Source organism: Coenobita brevimanus, chromosome 70 (genome assembly GCF_032717465.1).
Source record: "Coenobita brevimanus isolate Jiangsu-jjx chromosome 70, ASM3271746v2, whole genome shotgun sequence".
NCBI classification, from domain to species: Eukaryota; Metazoa; Arthropoda; class Malacostraca; order Decapoda; family Coenobitidae; genus Coenobita; species Coenobita brevimanus.
The window spans coordinates 46,395,565-46,411,389 of NC_137023.1; the positions used below are offsets into that span (position 1 = coordinate 46,395,565).

At 40.5% G+C, this 15,825-nt stretch overlaps 1 protein-coding gene across 1 annotated transcript in view; it reads left to right on the forward strand.

Annotated features, from left to right (window-relative positions):
* Positions 1-3,026: 3,026 nt before the first annotated feature.
* The window catches only part of LOC145406483 (protein O-mannosyl-transferase Tmtc1-like), an 894,634-nt gene continuing 881,835 nt past the window's right edge, over positions 3,027-15,825 (forward strand). The window contains exon 1 of the mRNA XM_080277638.1: positions 3,027-3,344. The gene's annotated coding sequence lies outside the window, so the exon portion shown is untranslated. The remainder of the gene's footprint in view (positions 3,345-15,825) is intronic.

Genomic DNA, 15,825 nt, shown 5'->3' on the forward strand with positions numbered 1-15,825 from the left:
CCTCCTTCTCTCTCTCTCTCTCTCTCTCTCTCTCTCTCTCTCTGTCTCGTGCTTTGCTATTCTTGTCTTGACTCAAAGAATCGTTATGTTGGTGTATCCTAGTCTCTAATATACAGCCTCTAAAAGAATGTATAGGTTTGTTGGTGTCTGCTGTCACTAGTGTTCCCTTGTACCATCCCCACTCAAATTACCACACCTCGTCCCCTCTACCTCCACTGCCACAATACCACCCTTCACTACCACCACCATTACTATTGCAACTACTACAGCGATCTGTCTGTGATAATACCCTTCTCCCACCATTCTCATCGCCGGTAGAAAGAATGTTTCCTTTTTCATTTCCACTTCATCATCATGCCTTTCAATTTCTACCTCATATTCAACCCTACTTATTCTCTGGGTTTGTTTTACGTCCGTCGTTCTTCCTTTAATTATTTCTTTGTCTGTCTACACACACACACACACACACACACACACACACACACACACACACACACACACACACACACACACACACACACACACACACACACACACACACACACACACACACACACACACACACACACACACACACACACACACACACACACACACACACACACACACACACACACACACACACACACACACACACACACACACACACACACACACACACACACACACACACACACACACACACACACACACACACACACACACACACACACACACACACACACACACACACACACACACACACACACACACACACACACACACACACACACACACACACACACACACACACACACACACACACACACACACACACACACACTTCCCATTGTTCTTACTACAGACAGGCAACTCTGTTCCCCTTAAGAGAGACATAAGAGGGGATTGTGAACCACCTCTCAGTCTCTTCACTACAAACAATACGCCAGTTTCACTTCATTTCCACTTATTCATCACCTTTTCATTTCTACTTCTTATTCTCACCAACCGTTATGTGTTATATTCTTTGTATGTGTTACGTCTGTCAGTCTCTGTCTGCATGTCTTCTGTCTGTCAGTCTGTCTTTTGTTTGTCTGGCTGTCTATCTGTCTCCCCCACCTTCTCTCCTTCACTACACGTAAGCAACTCTTTTACTCATTTATTTTAGGGTAACCAGAAGAACATGCCACCACCTCCACCACCTGCATAAAACATTTAAAATATTCTCTTCCTGGGGCCAGTTTGTGATTAGAAGTGGGCTTTATTTTCAGCTATTATTTTCCTCGCATTTTCTCCTAACCCATGCATAATACAAGAGTTCTTCGTGTTTGCCTCCTCAGTAATTTTCTTTCATATTTAGCTCTGACATTTGTTTTTCAACCTTTGTTATTCTGATGTTTTAAGTTTTTTTTTGCATCTGTTTTATGTGCATTTTTAATACTTACCTGCTGCATAACCTTTCTTCGTTTTTGTACTTATTATTTAGTCCTGTCAGTTAATTTCATTTTCTTTACTAACTATATTTAAATGTTCGTCACAATCTTCTCTTTTTCCTGTATTTCCTTACTCTTTTTATCCTCTTTATCGTCGGGATAACTCAAGTATTCCCACTTCAACCAAACTTTGTGGAAGTATTCAGGTTAATGTTAGGATGAAGACCTGTTTCAAGAACAATCCGTCAGAGGTCAAAACCACAGGTCAAGTGCAAACAATTGACCCTGTTACTCAGTTTGTATTAGATGTGGGTCAAGGATTGAGGGTCAGCCAAGAATGAAGAGAATCTATTTTGAAAACACTCTTTCAGAAGTCAAAGGTCACACAGCAAGGTCAACTCAGATTCAATATTGATCCAATCTGGACCAAACCTGGTGGAAGAGGTGAGGGGTAGTCAAGAATGATGTAATCTGACATCAATCAGTTGAAAATCAAGGTCACAGGGCAAAGTCATATATTCGGCCCTTTGATCAACTGCAGGGCGCGGGTGTTCCCCTCTGCAGTGTTCCTTTTTGTGTTATATTGTGGTTAGTAAAGTTTTGTCAGTAAGGTACAGTGAAAAACAAAAAAAGTAATGATAAAGTTGTATGGTGCAGTGTACAGTACGTGATGTTAGTGCTGGGTTCAGTAGTACTGTATTGTTTCATTTCCATGCCCCCTGCATAGTGTGTGTGTGTGTGTGTGTGTGTGTGTGTGTGTGTGTGTGTGTGTGTGTTCTTCTACTGAGTGTTTAAGGCTCTTTTCTGTACAACCCTACTTGTATTCCTTCTATCTTTTCTCTCACTATCACTCGGCTCCTCTCCATCTCCAGTCTCTTTTCTCTTGCTCCTTCACATCTTCTAATCGATTCTTACCCCTTCAGTTTGTACTCTCATTCTCTCTCTATTATCCTAACGTTCTTCTCTTCTGCCCCTACCTCATCCTTTGCTATCTTTGCCTACCCTACCTTCTAACCCAGCCTTGTCTTCGCTACCTCTCTCCTTATCACAACCTCTCTTCCATCTATACCTCTGCTTCCCTTCCTCTCCTGTCCCTACCTTTCTCTACTATCCCTGCCTCTCTCTGCCTATCTACGTCTCACCTATCCCTACCTTTGGCCCTCTCTTCCCACCCTACCCCAACACAATATACGATCCTCACCTCCTGTTCGCCAAGTTTGGCTGGGCTGTCTTGATCCCGGGACTGAATCGCCAAATTAGCCCAGCCTGAGCACCCGCTTAAACTGTATTTGGATAACATTACCTTCAACTTCCCTGCTAACTTCCGACATTCTAATGATCTTGACGAAGTTAGAAGGCAGTATTGTGCTGTTTTAATCCGGCCCTTAAAGCGGTTTGGCCTGGGGACGGGGGAGAGTGGAGGAGAAAGGGCAAAAGGGGGAAGGAAGGGGGGAGAGAAGAGGTGGGCGTGTCCTAAAGGGTGACTCCGAGGTTAGCGTCCCGCCCCCCTTCACGCAAGTCCCGCCCACCTTGAAGACCAAGGGTATATAATCTCCACGCAACCATCTCGCCGTCAGTACGATCCCGGCCGCTTGAGCGAGAGGATGTATTGCGCGCTGCTCGTGGGATCTTTGGACCATGTGATGCACCCCCTTGGTCAGCGGGGATAGTCGTAGTGTGTGATTTACCAGGGACACGACGCTGAACTGACGGAAGTGTAAATTACGCCTGGCTTCGTGGAGGATTCGATTCCCGACCGGATTATTCTCAGTGGTCAGTTTTGTTAAAGCTTCCACACCAACCTCACCTGCGATTAAATTACGCCGTACCTTAATGATGAAGCCTGACCGCTGTGTTATGACTTGTTCGCGGATCCCATACGGACATGGTTGAACGGGAAACGACCTACCTCCCGTAACACCGCTGTCTCAGGTGAGTATTACGAAACATATGTTGACTCCGCCACGACACGTCTCGCCGTGTTCGAGATGCTAGGAACCATCAGAGGCGAGACAGATTTGTATTTGCCATGAATATTTTTATTTTTTTTCTTATCTTTTGAGTTATTTGATGAACCTCGGGCATTACCATTCTTTTTACTCCGTTTTTCAGCATGGGGAATCCTGTGTTTTAATGTGAGATATATAGCTTTTCTTTCCACAACGTTTTTAAATACTTGTCTAACCACGTTTTATACGAACTTTTCTTAATATACACATGAAGTGTTTGATGTAAATTTGGATTAGCTTGTCATAATTATGTTAGGAAGACATTGGATTGTGCGGTATCAGATTTCAAGCCAACTTCCCCCAAATAAAATTAATTCAATGGGTCGCTATCCTTCAAAACAGGAGAAGCAATTCTGAAATTATGCATGCTTTATAAACCTGTTTGACCCAGGCTAATAAGTTTATTCTTGTTATTTATTTAGTTATTTTATTTTTTGCCGTCGTATATTCGAACGATCTTATTTACTTCAAGATAAATTTTTCGATCGGGAGGGGTTCAGTATAGCGTTCAGTAATTAATCCCTCCATCGTAAAACGTCTCCCCAACGCTGTGTAAATCGTCAGGTAGCAACAAGACTGAGCTAAAAATTACGTCACCAGGCAGGAAGGGGGAATGAAATAGAGCCTTGTTCCCGGTGATGGCACTGACGGAGCGGTAATTTGTTGTTATATATTCACTGCTCCGCCTTTCGCAACTTCATCATCGAAGTGACAGGTGCATCTTGTGTAACTTAAGTGACCAGGTGCAAAACAAGTATACACACATTTTCAACGTTATTTTTTTTAAGATTACAAGATGCGTAACATTTCAAAATTTTCTCAATTTTTTTTTTTACCGCTAGGATGTTTTATGTAGTATCATATTTATTTATTTAATATTGTATCTCCAGACGATTATATCTGATCCGGGGAGGCTTTTTGAGATGGAATGAGTAGATATAGATAAAATAAATACGGGCATTTTTTTTTTTTAGTTGAATATAATTGTAAGGAGATCTGCAAGGATAAAATGTGGAGAAATATTATGCGTGTATGGTATGGTTTTGACTTCTTCGCAACGCCGCCACCAAACCGTGTGAAGATACTCATGCCGCTTACTGTACATTGACTGGCATCTCGCATGACAAGGCCAGACAACCCTTGCCCTTCCGCAGCTTCTTAGCCTGCTTGAAAATTGTCTTGAGATGGCAGGAATAAAACAGTTGCGAACTTACAGAAATGGCTTGTCTCTCCGTATACTATCAAGCTTCACAGACATCAAATATTAAGAATTTCAGTTCCAGACCTTTTCCTTAGGCTGTAAGTAAATCGTTTTGTGGTGACAGGAATAGCATAAGGAAGTCGCTAGGTTGCTGAGGGCGGTTATAAGTGTTGCCATGGACTTGCCTGAAATAATTACCGCGGTTTCATTTTATCTCTTCAGTACCATGTCACTTCTGTACCATAGAGCAGTGTTATTCTGTTGAGGAAATACTTAAACCCTTTTAGGCCTGAGACTTATTTTTTTTTTCATTTTTCTTAGCCAACACGAGACGTTTTTGTTCACCGTAAAATACATGTTCTCTCTTTATCCGTCGCTATTACCGGTGGGGTTAATGAAGGCTGTATATAACCCCTCCAGTTCTAAAAGCTTCTTCTAAACAATAAAATAATCTGAAGTGCTTCTGCAGACTAAAGGGGTTAAGAATGGGAAGTTTTAGGTTGTCTCATAATATACACAAGAAATCTCTCTTAAGCGGGATTAAATCATCCAGCGGTGGTAGGCTACTGATTGAGGAAGTACTTTTGAAGGGCTTTGAGTTACCTACTGGTATTTGATGCACAAAAATTATGGTTCATACTCATTAACTTGACAATAATCGTCGTTTTGCAGCTCAGTGACAGAATAAGATAATACTTTGGCGCTGCATCTTTTTACAGCACTTCTTCGTGACTGGCATTATAATCTATTTTTAATCTCTTGCTATAACTGCATTCAGGATGAAGATGACACTTTACGCCAAGTTAGAGTGAAGTGATTATAATCGCATAGGCTACTCAATTTCACCAGCCAGTATCCTGTAAGGTGGTGAAGAGAATATAAGGCATGTAATGTGAGTGGCAGAGGCTCCTTAACACCATACCCTTAGCGATTTGTTTTGTATTTTACATCATATTATTCATTTGTTTCCTAATTTTATCATTTTTATGTAGACGTATTGTAGGTTCTATCAGCGACGTACAAGAAGCCACTGAGATATAGTGTGCAGAATAAATCGCTAAGGAAGAGGTTTTACGAAATATATTGAACAACTAACGGTACGGTTTAGAAGCCTCGGCACCTCTTCCTTCCCTCTGTATTTTTGTGTATTGCCATTATATTTTTTAATGTTAATGCTTACTGTGCTGATATACAAATTTTACAGGCTAAAGGGCAAGCAAAATCTTAGTAAAACGGTGTAATGTACAATGTATGTCACAGTGGAAGAAATGCTAATAATGCTCCTAAGCTGACGATAGTACGGGTAAAATAGGTAATTATAACTCAGTGTAAATGTAACTCCCTCACTATCATGTCTTCTTTATTCCTGTTACCGACAGACAGTTTTTTTCTGCTTATGGGAGGTCCCTCGTAGTGAAGGAGTTAAAAATCCACATTAATTCATTCACTGCCACGTACATTAGTTTGTTCATGGTACGCAGAGACGATTTTATTCAGCTAAGGGAAGTCTATTGGCAGTAAATGAATGAATCCCATCGTTCTGGAGTCGTTATTTTTTTTGGATTAGTCTTGTTACTTTCAGAGTATTTTATTTGGCTTCGATCGGGAGGGATATCCGGTACACACACAAGCTAATACACCCCATCACATCTGCAGACCCCACGGTCAGTAAAACTGTCGAGAGAGAGAGACAGAGAATTTCAGTTTAGGGGAGATCTCTTGCAGTTAAAATTTGTCAGAAAAGAAAAAAAATCTACCCTTTGCTGAATAATATCGTCTGGCTAAAACAAGGAAAAATAGAGTCATTTGATGTAAGGAGTGAACAGATTGCCTAGACGAAAATATCCTTCACCATCAGAGTAAAAAAATAGTCAGGTTTGTTTTATTTTCTTGTCACCTCCAGCCTATCTTTATTTGTCTTTGTGGAGGTAGTTTTTAACCTCTTCACTACTAGGTTTAAATCTATTCTACATCAAATAATATCGCCTAGTAATAGCCAGGATAAAATATACCAGGCGTCGCCGTGGTTACTGATGAGATAATTATTTATAATCCCTTCATGTCGAGGTATTATTAATTCTTTCAGTCCGATGATTTTTTTTTTTTTTCGTTTCCGAACGCTTTTATGCAACTTAGTAGAGACGTTTCGAACTGGGGGAATTAGATACGGCCTATATCCCTTCAAAACTAGGAATGTATAAGTCGAATAAAGTTGTCTGAAGGCAGCAGGAATACAATATTGATTACCTTACGTGCTTACATTCACGGGGTTAAACTCAATAAAACCCTTCCATAGTAGCACGAAGGAAATATACAAGACGATACCGGTTTAGTAAAAGATATATCGGTCTTATACCTAATGAAGTAGTTCGGTGAGAGCTAGAAAAATAATATACTGTCACCCTAATGAAATGTTAAATTACACCACACCTGTTGACGTCATCCCCCCCTCTGTATTAAATGCCTGTAATACACCTGTCACCTGGCCATGCGTACACCTGTCAAAGAGGAGAGTGCACGTATCCCCACCAAGCGGACGTCGTGTACTCTTATTTTATTCGTCATCTCAAGACGATTAAACACCTGAGGAGAGACTTCGAACTGCAAGGGGTTATTCGTCTTTAACTCCTTCATTTCAGTGCTATTCTATATTTTATTCTTCTTACCTGCATTTTTCCACCTGAAAAACAGACTTTCCAAACGGTAGGAGTTAGAACTAGCCTGTTTATTAACCCCTTCAATTACCTGCCGGAAGTTAAAATTAAATTCTAGAATTGTCTCGACCGTAAGAAGGTTAAAGGTAGCTGTCGAGATTAACACGCTGGATTCTGTGAGTCGCATTTATCTAAATACAGTACAATCATTTGGCGGGAGCTAGAGTAGGTTATAAGCGCTGGAGTTGTTCCGACCGTGAAGGGTTAATCATACCCCTCTCAGCTGAAAGTTCTGCTTAAAAAGCGGCCTTATATGTGAATTTAAATGCTACGCCTATAATAATAATAATAATAATAATAATAAAATAATGATAATGATAAACCATCTATATACCTAGGCTGCTTCCCCCAAAGAAAAGGAGGTAATAATAATAATAGTAATAATAATAATGATAATGATAATAATAATGATAATAATAATGATAATAATAATAATAATGATAATAATAATAATGATAATAATAATAATAATGATAATGATAATAATAATAATGATAATAATAATAATGACAATAGTAATAAAAATAATATAATAATAATAATAATAATAACTTCGATTCACTCAGTACTATCGGCGGCTAAAGTCCCCTACATCAGCGTTTCCCTCCATGGACGTCAATTATCAGTCCCGTCAGTTTGGTGCAGACGACACTGATGACACTGAACTGGGGCCAAGTCGTCAGTGTCGGTTGCTGAAGATGAGAGAGAGAGAGAGATGGGGGGAGGGTAGTTTTGTTGCTGATTCTACCTGTCAGTTAGCTATACACACACGTCAACCAAGGTACTGCACCTAAAAATGGACCTTAGTACACCTGTGAATTGAGGTGTCTCATCTGCCGGATGAAGTATGTACACCTGTCCGGTTACGCAGTGGTCTACATGTCTTTCTTTTCGACTCTGGCATAGATCTATTCCGTCCGCTGAGGCCCAGCAGTCTTCCTACGTACTACGCACCTTCATTTGTCACCACTTTGGCGCTAATACTCACCCTCCATGTTAAATGCTAGGGCTGTCCCATTCAGGACAGATGTAATGGTACTACCTTTTTTTTTCTTCTTCTTTTTTCCTTTTTTTTTTGGGGGGGGGGACAAGTCCATGGGTCTTGTTGGAAGTTTAGTCAAGTCAGTATTTAATGAAGTTCATACAAACATGCTTTTCACTGCTGCAGCTAATGATCAAGCTCAGGTCCTTTCAGATAGCAAATTACTTCCCTAACCATTTGACTACCATCGCCCGAAAAATGCATACACGTGTCAACCGAGGAACTGCATCCACAAAATGAGCGTTACTGTACCTGTTAATTGAAGCTACACGTCCGTCAGATGAAGACGCACACCAGTCAGTTTTCGCAGTAGCCTACCTGTCAATTAACGCACACCGCCGTTCATTGTGACGGTAACGTGGGTGACAGTGGTTGCACTGGGTAAAGATGTGAAAGGCACATGTTAATTGAAAATCAGGGTAGATTTTTTTCCTGCTGACCTTTTATTATTCTGTACCGAATATTGATTTTGTTTTTAGTTCTATAACTTTAATTAGGGGGACGTAATATGTACCATAATTTGATCATGCTTTTGTCATATTTTGTTGAACGTTTGGAGGGCACCCTGGCAGGGCAGGGATGGACGAAGGCTGAATCTAGCACTTACTAGGTTTAAAAGTCTCTAATAAGGTGAATTAATCGTTTGGAGATAGAAATGATAAGATAAAAACAAGAAATGATAAGATAAAAACAAAAGTCACCGGATAGAAGGAGGAAAATTTTATGATACAGGCTAACCAAGAAAACATACAAATCAACATATCGTATGGATCGGATACCCAGGGTGATACAACTCTTTTTTTTTTGCAGCTGCCGGAAATTTCAGGTAGTTCGTTAGGCAAATGTCACCTTAATTAAATTTTTTAGTTCACATGTGTACATACACTCTGAAAGCTGCTTTGTCTATGTTCCCAGAATCGTGTCAGAGTCGGTACGGAGGGATATATATTTTGATTGAGGCCTAGACTACGCTTTGGTAGTGTCATAAGGGGGGTTTCGTGTCACATCTTAGCTATATTTTGCCTGTCTGCTTATTTATACAAGAAGCCTCAGTCCCGTCAGTGGTGACCACAGACAAATCGCCTCTGTGTCGCCCTGTCCCTTGCCATTTCACTGCCCTCCCTCAACTTACACCCCTCTCTGTTACCTCATTAATATCACAAGGTCTTAATAATTTCGTGATTGCTATTCTTCTTGTTTTAATATCGACATACAGTAGGTTGTATGAGTAACCTACTAGAGGATATTAAAGTGTAATGTGCAGAATAAACCACCAAGCAAGATGCGACACGAAACCTCCAAAGCCACTTGCAGTACGATCCATAATCTTATCAATACAAGATGAATTCGATTCACATAGCTATAGCGGTACTCTGTTCACATCAACTTGGCCTAAAATTGCCATCTCCCCATCTTGAATACTGAACTATAACGAGAGATTAACTCAATTATGGCGCTAGTCAGGCTGAAGTGCTGTGGAAAGGATGTTGAACCGAAGTATTATCTTTTTTTCAGCCACTGTACTATTTGAAATAAGCTGCAAAAAAACAAAAATCTGGGCCAAATTAGAGTGAAGGAACCATAGTATGTAGGCGTATGTACTATGGGTCAGATAAGTATCGGTGCTCAATATGCGTGAAACATTTGGAACCACAGAGCGACGGTCACGTTGGTAGCTCTGATGTCGGGAGGTATCATATATCGCCAACTAGCAATATCCTCTTGTAAGCATATAGAATAAGCTATGTTTATATAAACAGACAAGGTTCATGCACAATGAGACGTTGGTAATGTTAGTGGTTGTTCGAATGTTTTCAATAGGCATCGGACCCCCTGTGCACCGATAATTTTGTGACCGATAGTACAGTCAGTTGCAGAAATTCGTTTAGCCAGTCAGTTAATGGTACTAAAATAGATTTTTATTTTGTTTCTTACGCACATCTATCAACGCTTTGCCACACCATGTTACCATATCACGGGCTTATATCATAGAGGAAAGGCTGATGCGAATATCTGCTGTCGGCTGTACTGTTTCAGGCATGAGTATCGATCATCTTCCTTACAATGTATAACGAGAGTGAGCAATGAATTACGAAACGCGGTGATCCGATCTTCCGAACTAAACAGGCTTTTCAGAGTATTGCATAATGGTTCCATGACTGCTCGGTTTAAAAAAATGGATTGATATTAATGTCAGCAGCTGTACAGCTGGGGTCATTAGTATCGCTTCAGTTTTTAGATTAACAATTACCTGCATGGATCTCTTGCAAAATCAACTGAAAAGTTTGACTTTGTTTCGAAAGTCATTGTTCATCTGTTTATCTGTTGTTGTCTGTGTGTCTGTATCTATCTGTCTGTCTGTCTATCTGTATGTGTGTGTCTGTCTGTTTGCCTGTCTGTATGTCTATATCTGTCGCCAGACGCATATACCCCTCAAAGGGTGGTCATGAACGAATTTCTTCCATGTCACCCTGTCCTAAAATCCTATAAAGGGTGGTCATGAACGAATCTCTTCCATGCCACCCTGTCCTCTGTCAACAGGCTGCCAGTTCTCCAGCTCACACACCCCCAGTCTGCCGCTTAAGGTGAACATCCATAACGTACACCTGCCGTCATATTTTGATATTTGCCACACCCACATACACGTGTTCCCCACGACACCTGTCACACACACACACACACACACACACACACACACACACACACACACCAACGCCTCTGTGTGTGTGTGTGTGTGTGTGTGTGTGTGTGTGTGTGTGTGTGTGTGTGTGTGTGTGTTTCTCTTGCCTAATTGTATATTTATAGGATTAAGTCAGGCTCATAATATCCCGTTTTAAGTTACCATGCTATTTTATCTGTGTGTGTGTGTGTGTGTGTGTGTGTGTGTGTTCGTCATCCCGCGAAAAATGCGATAAGTTCTCAGATGTCTATTCCAGTCTCCCCATTTTTTTTGTCCACAATTAAAATACTAGCTTTACAGCTGTTTCTCTCTCTTTATAAAGCTTCCTAGATATTTGTCCGCACTACTGTAGTTTAGCCATATATCTGCGCCTAGCACGTTAGTACTTAATTTTACTTAGCTGTTTTTTTTTTTGGGGGGGAGGGGGCAAAGTGTGTCGCGGCTAAAAACTATATTCCTGGCCTTTGATTCCTTCTCGCTTGCCTTAAAAAAGAAAAAAAAAAGATTAACGATCCGTAACATTCAGACTCTTGTACCAGTCATTGATGGAAGGGTTGAGGGTCTAGCAAAGATGGAGATAAATGATCCTGAGAACAGTCGAAGATCTAAGTAACGGGATAACTCAGATTGGATTCAGTCTGGACCGAACTTGGTGGAATAGTTGACGGTCTGACAAATATGTGGGAACTCTGTATGGAACAGTCGGCCAAAGGGTAAGGTCAGAGATTCAGCCCTTTGATTGTAGGGCGCTGGTTTTGCAGTATCTGAGTGCTGATTCATGTAGGTAAATTGAATCAGGCGCCAGAAAGCATCCTAAGCCCACGAGAATACAGCTTGACGAGTCGAATAATAGGGTACCGGTATTTAAAAACTATATCATGACATGGTGCTGGAGAGGGACGCCTTCATGTGGTGTCACCGGTAAAACCGAGTTGCTCCGCTACTTAGTTGTGCAGACGTTGCTCAACTACCATCCTATTCCTCAAAAAAAAAATAAAAAAATAAAAAAAAATAAAAAAAAGGGGAGAGGAGGGGGGGGTGTACTGCAGGAGGAGAGCAACTTCAGCCTTAATTCCACCGGGTTCCTGTTTCAGATGAACCTTGGGCTTCACCTACTATTAGGCTTGCTACTAAGCTTATGACCTATTAGCATTCTGCATAGATTTGTTGTTACTCAACGATCTCTTTTGATTTGGGAGATACATTTATTTCTATTTATTTAACAAGGGCATTAATTGTTTCCCTTGGCCCATTTATTACAAAAATCTCTTAAGATGAGTGAAATCGTGTGAAGGTTGCAGGAATATACCGTATTATTAGAGTATGTCGCTCAGTTCAAGGGATGCTGACGAGGAGCCTACACATGTTGGTGCTGTGCACCATTGATGGACTAGCTTCTGCGTTTACCTGGGAGCCAAACCTCATATTTTCTTGTATACCTCGTCGTGGGAAGGATCTTGGTCCTACCCTGGTAAGGCTCCATCACGAAAGGTGCCGGATCCGTACAAGGTGTATGTACCGTACTGTACCCGTAGGACGGCCACAGAGAAGCAGTTGTTCACATGTGGTCGACAGATCTGCTTGGCCAGACTGATTAGGGTTCAGTAATAACAACAGCAGCCCAGTTCAGTGGAAGATTAATCTATATGATACCTCTTTCGTGATCTCCATTTTCGATGTTTGACATGGCAGGTAGTTATACAGGCGAAGTCTAACGAGAGCCGCGATTATTAAAATAATAAATGCGTGGACAGTTGCAGACAGTGAACAATTGTTATGTACCGATGTTAAATGTTTACCCGATGATTTTTTTTTTCCTGCCACAATTATTTTGGCGGACATTGGAGTAAACAGTAGGTCAAGGGCAATTTATATTTTTACTATATTCATTAGGTCTCTCATGGTCGCGTCAGTTCTACTGTTACATACCGGTATGTGGTCAACAAGAGGCGATTTTATTCAATAGAGGGTTTTTATAGGAGCCTAAGCGTGTTAATACCGTCTCCACTTATTTCTCATAGCCCTGTAAGGTGCTCTTTTATTCTGACTAACACTGTGCAGTTTTATGCAGTTGCAGGTGAATGACAGAACCGTGAGTACTAACCTGTTCTCTAAAATGTCCTCTTTTATATTATATTCTTAACATCACCAGGCGATGTTAGTCAATTTAGTGGAGTCTTTTCTTACCGGAGAGACGAAACCGAGACTTCATATACCTCCTAACTACCAGAGATTTTCCTTAAATCGAGTGAAATCGTCTGGAGGTAAGGAGGTTGCTGAAGGAAAATAGAAATGTGTGGTGGTGATTTGGAGTTTGCTAGAGGTACCGGTAAATAGAATCGTCGGGCGGGGATATATACGGTGTGTATGCTTGTTAATGTGTGTACGAGAGATTAAATTTTAAGCTTTCTTCCACACTGTAAAAATTATATATCCCTACTTTTATTCTTGCTTGGATATCATACTGGTTACAGAAGGCGTCTGTTTTCCCGAAAGACGCAAATTCGATCTTAAGCTGGGGCAGGAAACAGTTTGATAACACTTATATAAATTTTGTTAAGTCAGATGTATGTTACTGATCTTCCTCTAGACCTACATATCATAAAAACAACCCCTTTAATTGTCTGATAATCACACAAGTCCTGAATGAGACAGAGTTACCATATATTCAGTACTGACCGTGTGTATTAACCCCGAAGAGGTGACGTGTGAAAGTGTGTGGCACGTAGAAGGACTGCTGGGCCTTAGGAATTGAACTGTACTGATTTTACTCTAACTTAGCCTAGATTTTCGTCCTTTTGCAGCTCGATTCACGTAGCTGAGTGGCAGAAAAAGACGATGCTGTGGTTCTGCATCCTTTCTATAGCAGTGCTTCATGTTCGAACGTTACTTTATAGTTACAGTTCAGCATTCAAGTTGGAAAGCCTGCAGTTTTGGCCAAATTACAGTGACAGGGGTATAGCAGGTGTAAAATATTGTTGCATGTGTGTATTATTATTACGTGTATAATTGTTGTTTGTTGATGTTATTCTTGATAGCCTACTATGATTTTTGTAGGGGAGGGGGATTTCATTTTCCTAATTTCTTTATCAATAACAGATAGTTTGATTTTATTGGCTGAAAAACTTATTCTTGAGACTACATGGCTATTTTTTTTGTCTTACTAGATGATATAACCCTTTTTTGGTCGGAACAGCTCTAGAATGATATACCAGCTAACGTTAGGCGATTTTTTTTTTATTCATCCGTGAGGGAATAAAGCGACGGTAAGAGAGTTGCTCTTGTCATCATTAATTCTTTCTTGATCGGGACAACTCTAGTACACTTCCAACCAACGCCACACGATTACATTTTTATGGGAGTGGGCGATAGGAACTGTATTGGTATTGGTGTTGACGGGGTACGGTGTTATTAGCCATTAATGTACAGGCCTACGTATTTCGTTCGGGTTGTGTGGTTTAACTGGATCGGTTTCCTTGGGTTACTTATTCTTATGTGGACCGTATGTTCATGTTTTTGTACAGATTAGGTATTTTTGTTACTTATGTACCTACATGTTGTTACTTGGATGATTTATTGTCGTTGCTTCGATGGCTCATTCTTGTTACATAAATTCTGCCTTGATTACCGTAATTAATTTTCGTTCCTCAGGTAATTTATTCGCGTTGCTTCGATAATTTATTCTTATTCCTTGGATAATTTGTTCTCGTTGCTTGGATAATGCTTTAGCTACATGGTTAATTTATTCTCGCTGTTCAGATGTTATTTACTGTTGCTTCTGGGATAATTTATATTCGTGTCTTGGCTGATTTATTCTTGTTCCCAGGATGATTTAGTTTCTGTGTGGATAATTTATTTTTGCCGCTGTGATCATTAATTCTCGTTGAGCGGGTAATTATATTCAGCTGAGAAAAATTATAACAACCGAGCTAATTATACGTCGTTCCGACCTCGCTATCACAGTCGCTGAAATAGTGTCCTGTAGGGTAGCCGTGTTCGTCAGGCTAACTGTAGATCATATTCGGTAGAGGCAAGTTCTGTCAGCCACGGAGTGTGATCTGTTCTTATCTACACACAGTTTAACTCACCCACAAATATTTCGCTTTTATCATTACTATTATTTATGTACATTATTATAACCTTCATGCCGATATTTATAACAACAAACGTCAGTATTGCTGATAACTCTCGTCCTGTACTCAGGATTACTGTTTTCTGTACACGCGTTGATAATTTTGACATAGCTATACCGCATTCGTTGTTTAGGCTCAGGTTGGAAATGTAGTGTTCTGTTGTACCGTACTCATTATTACATATATTTGTTGCAACACACTTTGATTATGTTGATGAGCGTTGTACTGGAGGCTACTTATTACTACGGTAGAGGTGTTATTGTGCATGTCCACTTGTTAATAATGCTGACATACGTACATTGTTTATATCCTCACCATCTGTCTGGACACTATCAGGTGGGGAAAAGGGGTTCAGAGTGAGAATGATAGGACGATTACTGTGCTCTGTCTTGCTTTTGGCCTTATTATATTTCTCTTATTAGCATCTCCGTTTTTTATGACCTCGTACCCACTACAGTACATTCACCTCTCCACAATATCCACAGCCACCTCTCTTACTCATCATAACCACCACTTAGCCTTCACCCGTCCTTCATTTCATATCTGCCAGATCACCACTCATTAACTCAATTACTCATTCGCGCGGTCATCACTCACCGTCAGCAGTCATCACTTGCTTATTGTTCACTCATTC